The sequence below is a fragment of the Dermacentor silvarum genome, chromosome 6, assembly GCF_013339745.2.
Source record: "Dermacentor silvarum isolate Dsil-2018 chromosome 6, BIME_Dsil_1.4, whole genome shotgun sequence".
In the NCBI taxonomy this organism is placed as follows: domain Eukaryota; kingdom Metazoa; phylum Arthropoda; class Arachnida; order Ixodida; family Ixodidae; genus Dermacentor; species Dermacentor silvarum.
In genome coordinates this window covers 151,917,880-151,925,879 of record NC_051159.1, presented here as the reverse complement: position 1 = coordinate 151,925,879, position 8,000 = coordinate 151,917,880, and the positions used below count along the sequence as shown (strand labels likewise).

Here is an 8,000-nt window from a genome sequence, read left to right as displayed (position 1 = left end):
ATAGTGGAACGCAAGCGCCAATGGTGGGCGGATGCTGCTAACCACGACGCAGAGATAACTCGAGCTATCGAACGCATGCGACAACGGCGAGCCGAGGAACAGGCGTTGCGGGCAGAGCAGCGTCAACGTGGCATGCAATGGCGGGAACGCGTTCGCCGGGGCCAACGCCCGCTTTCGGCGGGAGTTTCTCGAGCGGCATTTTGGCTTCGGCTGCGACGAAACGTCCACGCTGAAATTGCGAAGTGGAACGCAAGCGCCAATGGCGGGCGGACGCTGCTAATCAGGACGCCGAGCTAACTTGAGATATCCAATGCATGCGACAACGGCGAGCCGAGGAGCCGGCGTTGCGGGCAGAGCAGGTACAACGCAGAGAACGACGTCACTAACGGCGCTGCCAATGGCGCGCGCGCTTGGGTGCGATGTAGAGAACGACGTAACTGACGGCGCAGCCAATGGAGACGCTTAGAGAAACATGGGACGAACGGTTTTTCGTTTCGCCTAGCCATATACAGCTTTCGCTGTAAAACGCCCGTGTACCGTGCATTGGGGGCACGTTAAAGATTCCCGGTCACAATTAATCCGAAGGCCCCCCTACGGCGTGCCTCAATATCATATCGTGGTTTTGGCACGTAAAGCCCAATAATTCAATGCAAGGTTTAAACATAACGGACAGAAAGCATGAAGTAATATTAAAAAAGTTGTCGCAGTTTCACCTAAAAGGCGAAGCATCAATTGCGATAGCCAATTTGTAGAGAGCTATACAGAGTAATGATATTAGCTTTATCAGCTGTATAAACTTGGACATGCAGCAGCACCGGCAATACGCAGAACTGCTGTCGACGCCGTCGGCGTTTTGCCCGCGTTCGCTCAAAATGCGTGCGGCGTTGGTGACTGTTGCCGGAGCCTCTTATATAAATAGGCACTTGGTGCCGCAGTTAAATGTCGCCTCCCTTCCCTCCCCCTCCCCCCTCCCCCACGGCCTCTCGCGCGTCGGAAGAAGGCGCGTTTGCTCTACATATATGGTGATTGTCAAGGAGGAAAGAGACGCTTAATTCTGCAGCCCTTAAGGGAGCACGGCGCAGAACGCGCGTTTGTTCTCCGCCGTGCGTTCACTCCCCGTGAAAGCGCGCGCCCCTCGCGCCCTTTCACTCTCACATACAGCGTTCGGCGCGCAGCGACGCTTTCATCTCCATTGACGTCATGCGGAACCTCACGGCGACGGCGACGCCAACGGCAGAAATCTGCTTTTGAGTGTCCATATAATTGCTATCGCAATAAAATAGACCTCTCGAGCTGGTCTACTATAGGGACATCCTAGAGAAAATAGAGCCGCCATAACTGACATGATGCTTTAGACTGATGTTTAGAAAACTGAAGTGGGAATAGATATCCTATCAACGTCAACAAAGGAAAGGATATATTGAAGCTGCCTTTATATGCCGACACGTATTCAACGTTCAAGCATCCAGAGACGTGTCTTGCACATGGAAGTCGGCACAGCGAAGGCCACGTAACTAAGGCGCTTAACAACTTCAGAAATCTAGCAGTGCATGATTCTGTGGAAAACTGTAACAAAAAAATCTCGATACGGCTCAATAGCGGTATCAGTACAATGAAGTTAGACGGAATTTAAATGGAGGACAGGTCAGGCCTAAGAGAGATGTGTGACCTAAACAGAATGTACACACGACAGATGCCCTCCGGTTTTCGCATTGCAAGTTGTCCTTCATTCTAGCCTGTCTGCATACAAAGTTCCTATTTCGTCTACAAACTACTCTTGATTCTGTTTAGTCAAACACAAGGATGATCTATCAAAGAGAACATGTCATAAAGTAGTAAACTTGGCTAAGGTTCCAATGTTTTCTTGAAACAAATTAGATATATATCAGGAGAGTGTGTATTTGTTCACTCAATCTTTTTTTTTTCCTGTATAAATGTGATTGTCATCAAAGGACCTATATTTTACTCTATATGGTCACATCGTCCGCACACTATATTCGCGTGTATCATACGCGCGAACAATTGGTCTCTCTTGATGTTTTAATTGGGAAGCTTCAGATCTCTATTTCCTTTCTCCTCGTGTTTTTGACCCTGCCCTCTGCACGAAATAATCCAACATTTGTTTTCGTTAAACTCCATGTCTATCATCTATTTCTTTCTCCGTCACGTTTCTTGATACCCTGCAGTGCTTCCAACGAGCCGTACACTACTACGTGGTTTACCCGTATGTAGAAAATGGTCGTCAAACGCCGTGCGCACGCCTTTGACGTTGATGCTCTTCCATCTTCCGCTCTGGGGCACATCTCGAACGGCCGCGTGCCACGCGATGTTCAAGGCCGTTCCCTTCGGGGTGGCCCGAGCACAGTATTTCGTTGGGGGTCCCCGAAAAGGGTCCCCCCACTCGCCGCTGGCGTCGCCAGTGGGGCTCTCGCTTCGAAGCACCAAATTGGGCCACGCCTACTCGGTTGAACAGGGGGCCCATCGCCCATGGAAAATCATGCGCGTCTGCCCGCAGCCCGCTGCCTCTTGGTCGTTTCTTAGCTGGGAGGCCATTCTCTCTTCCTCGCTCAACATCGTCTTCCTCTCGCCGTCACTGCGAGCCGTCGTCGTGATTTTGGCGAATCGACGTGAAAACGCTCGCCGGAGATCGTCGGCTGGCCGCTTCGGCCAGCAGCGTCTCTTGCCGGAACTGTGCCTTCTGCTCCCATGCGACGCGTGCTTCTTCACCGTGTCCGTTTTGTTTCTCGCAGAAAGGGCAGAGAAAGTCAACGAACGGGCGCACGACTGCTAAAACGATCGGTCGTTTCCTGTACACGCTCTTATACTTCGCTTTCTTTCTTGGTCTTTTTTTTTCTTTTTTTTCATCTATGCCTAAATATTTAGCTCGAGACGGTGGTGGCCTCGCGAGGTATGCGCAATGATCGGCAGACGTCACTATTTCTCCTCCCCCCCCCCCCTATCTCTCTCTCTCTCTCGCTGTGATGGCTCAATTGTCGAAATGCTTTTTTTTTTTTTTTTCGAGGTAGGCAAGAAACACTGGAACAATACGCTGGCCAGTCACGACAGTTACAGTGCTCCGTTTGACTTGAAAAGCCTGGTTTCCACTCAACTCTCGAATGTTCTTCCTAAACTCTTTGTGAGAAAGACGCAGGTGTTGCTTCGTTGAGCGGTTGGCGTTTTTGCTTCGTTGGGCAAAACAACGCCAAATATGCGACGCGCTTCGTGCGCTAAAATAGATGGCGAATGCAAGCTAGAGAAAGATCAAAGAGAGGAAATGCAGGGAGGTCAACCAGGCGAACGTCTGGTTTGCTACCCTACACTGGGGGTAAGGGAAAGGGAGAATAAAAAGAGGAAGAGAGTGAGCCCTGTGTGAGCAGCGAAGCACCATGACACCAAACTCAAGTCCCATAGCGGGTGATGTGCTTTGAAGACATCTGGCATGAACCAAGGGCCAGTGGTCGCTGCGTGAATAGGAAACTGCGGGTGAGCCATGGGGCTTACTCGAGACTTGCAAGCACTGGATTAAGAGCATCCAGTACTTGCACTGCACTTCGTGCTGGTGGAGTATGCAGCTTGCTTAAGAGTATACGAAGGGTATTTATGGGGGACCGAAGTATCACAACCACTTGCCGGTCTTCTTCGGGCAATTTATCGGGAGTCGGCATTGTGGACTCTAGCGCGGTGCACTGTATCCTTTGATGTGACTGTGGCTCCAGCTGTGGAATTGCCTGTGGCATCGGTTGTGGCTCCGGCTGTGGCCTCGGCTGTGGCTTCAACTGTGGCGTCGGCTGTGGCGTCGGCTGTGGCGTCGGCTGTGGCGTCGGCTGTGGCGTCGGCTATGGCTGCGGCGGAGGATTCGACTGTGGCTTCAGCGGTGGTATCATCTGTGACTTCGGTTGTGGTTTCTGCTGTGGCGGCGGCTGTAGCTTTGGTAACCCGGTCTAGGCTTCAGTATTGGTGTTCTCCGGCACGACCTTGTCAGAGTTAGACTCGACTCCGCCAGGCCTACGGGGTAGAGGAGGAGGAGTTGTCGGATGTGCCGCGCTCTTCATAGAGGAATCTGCGTTCTTTGAAGTCCGACGGCGTCTCGAGCGTCGCTTTCTAATGGCCGTAACAGCTTCCCGACGAGACGAACGGTCTCTTGCCATCTGTTTCAAGACGATCCTTTCCTTCCTCATTTTGGGGCAGTCCTTTGAGGTAGCATGATGGGACCCAATGCAGTTGGGGCATTTGAGAACTGTGGCTACACAGAAGTCTGCAGCGTGGGGCTGTGCGCAGTGCGAGCAAACTCTCGTGTTCTCGCACACAGCGCTCACGTATCCCAGCCTCAGGTAGTTTCGGCATTGGAGTGGTCTTTGGATAAATGGACACACAGGGTGCCTAAAGTGGCCCACCTTGACGTGTGAGGGAAGGGATTCAACCTTGAAAACTACCTTCACACAGCGGGATGTGCCGAGTCGAGACACATAGGCGATAGTCGAGACACAGAGGCGATAGCGAAACCATCAACGGCTGGCTTAACTAAAATCGGCAAGTCGGCGCTGGAGGTGGAGACGTTCACGTCGTAGATGACACCAGTAGTGGTGTCACTGTCCAGAAGAATGTACGAGCGGACCTTCATGCCGCTAAGTTCTGTAAGTTTGCTCAAAGTGATCCACGCAGTCTCATGTACGACGTCAATAGCCAAGACATTTTTTCGTGTGTTCACTCTGACGTCCGTGACTTGATTTGGCATCACCGTTTCGAGAAGCACCGAGACACCCTGTCTGTTGAGTCGCCTCAGGTTGTCGGTAGCGAGTTCTGGTATAAATAGAATTGTACTGACTGCGCTATTTCAAGTTACTCCTACAATCGACGTGCTTGAAGACAGGTAAGCCCTGGTGTTTCTTCATTTCGCTATGCGGCTCCTCACAAGCTGAAAGTCGTCATCGGTCGGTGTCGCTCTGGAGGCCATTCCGCTTCCTATACGCAACCATCGCTGAAGTTGCCATCCCCAGCAGAGGCGCGGGGACGTCAACTTGCATCCGTGCAACAATCCATGACGGCTACCCGGAGATATACACAGAAATCAGGCGAAAACAGCAGAACTAGAGAAGTAGCGTTCTGGCTCGCAGAAACTTCCAACAGAGTGGTATACCCTATAAGCTACAACTAAGAGTCGCAGGCTTCCGAAATGAAACAAAATGATTGGTCATCAGTCAAAATATATTTAGGAAAGAGTAGAGGAAACAATGTGGCGGGTTTGAAACATATCATCGGGTGCACGACCGAAGAAACGCGCTGCCAGCTGGCGGCAACTCAATTTCTTCCCGTTTTCATATTTTTGTGTACGAAATTAGTAATGTTGACTAAAATTAGTGTTTGAGTTTTGGGCTTCCTTTCAGTGATCTACAATATCGCTTGTCGGCTTGACAACGCAGAACCATTATAGAAGATCTGCTGCGATGAGTCTACTTCTGCGTATATAGACTCATCATGGCATTTGGGCTTGGTGGGATCCGTTGTGAAACCCACGAGAGCGAGCTCATTGAAAGAAAAAAATTAGCGTAGTTTGCACTAGTGGCGCAAGGCTAAAGAAGACTGCGCACCAGTGGGGTTTTCCGTCCTATCATACTTTGTTTAATGATTCACGTCTATACATATGGGTATACAGCTTAGCTAGTTTATGTGTTTTTTGTCAAGAGTGTTTTCGATCAAGATGGCAACCTGCTGCAAAATAAAGGGAATATGATACAGTTGCATTACTGTCTCCTCCTTTAAGCAGTACCTCTCAATATCACTCCAGTTCATACTCACGCCTACCCACACTAGCAGGCACTCACATTCATACTTGCGCCTGCCCACATTCCCAAGTACTCACTTACGTTCATACGCACACCCACTCACACTCACCGGCTCTCACTCACACTCGTACACAAGTCCAGTCACCGCGCTGCCACTCATGTTCATACTAACGCCTACTCACTGTTACAAGCACTCACTCACGTTCATACTCACGCCCACTCAACTCACCGGCACTCACACACTTTCATATTCACGTCAACTAACTCTTACCCGCACTTACTCCCGCTCATACTGACGCTCACCGGTACTCACTTACGTTCATATACCTATTCGCCCTCTCCACCTCTGCCACATTTTTCGGAGCATTATAACTGCACTTACCCATGTTAAGTACAGCAGTTTTACCATATGTAACGTCGACAGGTTCCTCTCGGGTTTATAAAATGTTCCAGCAGCCATAGTGATGAAAGCTGCGCAATCACTGATGCTGTTTTCAGCCTCTGTAATCAGTGCTGACGCCCCAGCTCCCCATGCTCACTCTCAACTGCACTCACTCACGCGCATACTCGTATCCACTCACATTCACTGGCGCTTACTCGCATTCACACTCGCGTTCGTGTTCCCGTCCTCTCACACTCACCGCCTCTCTCCATGTTCATACTTACACGCACTCACGACCTCCATCACTGATTCACGCTAATCTTCGCGCCTGTAAAATCAATGTCAGCAGAGGCGGATCCAGGGTAGCCTTAAAGTAGGGGAAGAGGGGCCTCATCAAGGAAGGAAGGAAAACAAGAGGTGAAAGGCAGAGAGGTTAGCCAGGTCAAGTGTTCGGTTGGCTACTCTGCACAGGGGGATGGGGTAAGGGCACGAAAGATAAGAAAACAAGTGAAGATTAAAAAAAGAACACAAAAGAGCCCATCAGTTCGCTGATTCTGTAGTTTTTGAGCAAAAAAGAAGCCTCACCAAAATGTACAATGAACGGAGGATGGGTGTTTACTGCACACTCGGTTTTGTCAACGCTGAAGTGCTGGCATGTCTTGGGGGGAATGTAAGACGGCCCTCCGTTCCCGCTCCCTATCCCCCCCTCGATCCACCAGTCAGTGTGAGTGTGTATGAGTGAGTGTACACATGAGTACGCCGACATATGACTACGTACGTGACACCTGCGTTTAAAAGTATTTCCCAGCATCCACCTCCATGGATGGTTGTGAATGACGCTTGTCCTGGCGCCATGGCCGTAGATTGGCGCTGTCACGTAGAAATATTTTTAATAGCTGAATTTACTCTTGCTTCGACGGGCCAGTATATCAAGCTTCTCTCTCTCTCTCTCTCTGCCTTGGTACTTTCTTCTCAACACTCTCTGTGTGAGTATTTACGCATATGAGCGCGTCTATGAAAAAACAAGCGGTGCTTTCAAGAAGTGTAAGGAACCCGGACTGTGACTTCAAATTTATCCGTTCGTTTGTATACTTACTGAACGTAACGCTCGGAACTAAAACATACATCTCTACACCTTGGCTTACCAGCGTGCAGCAAAATTTGCTGGTGATCCAGGGCGGCTTTGCTTGCTTCAACAACCACGGACATCGACACCGAATAGTAAACATCACCGAGGATTACAATGACGATAGCTGCTTAAACTAAGACCCATCTGTGCCACATTTTTGGTGATTTCTAACTGCACTAACGCGCGTTAAATATACATACAGCCCTATCAGCTTGTGTCGTTGACAGCCTCCTCTCGTGTTTATCAAATGTTCCAGCAGCTACCATGACGAAGAGCTGCGCAATCACTGACGCCGGTTTCAGCCTCTCTAATCAGTGCTGACCCCAGCTCTTCTTGCCGGCGAGGTGTTCAGTTTCTTTCTCGATGAACCTTGTGTGGAGATTGCTCCATGGAGAGAAACAAGACGCTAGCCCATAAGCTAGCAAAGCAGGGTGCTGTCGAGGCACTTACAGCACCGTTAAGGCACCGAGGGCTGAATACTAAGGTAAGTGTAGCAAAATGCATTTTATGCACTCTGATGTAAGCTACATTGCTAAAGAACCTGAAAAATCATAAAGTTGATGTTTTACTTAAAACTGCAGCAGTCACCAGTGCTAAAATTCAGCGCAGAAAGATCTCAGAAGCGTGTTCAAGTGACGGTGTTACGAATTTTTTTACAGAAGGACTGATTGATTTTTTGACAATTTAAATATTGCATTGCAAATAA

At 49.7% G+C, this 8,000-nt stretch overlaps 1 protein-coding gene across 1 annotated transcript in view; it reads left to right on the top strand.

Moving 5' to 3' along the window:
- The first annotated feature begins 7,636 nt into the window (after positions 1–7,636).
- Positions 7,637–8,000, top strand: part of LOC119456246 (CRISP/Allergen/PR-1-like) — a 31,814-nt gene continuing 31,450 nt past the window's right edge. Inside the window, exon 1 of the mRNA XM_037717895.2 lies at positions 7,637–7,778. The gene's annotated coding sequence lies outside the window, so the exon portion shown is untranslated. The remainder of the gene's footprint in view (positions 7,779–8,000) is intronic.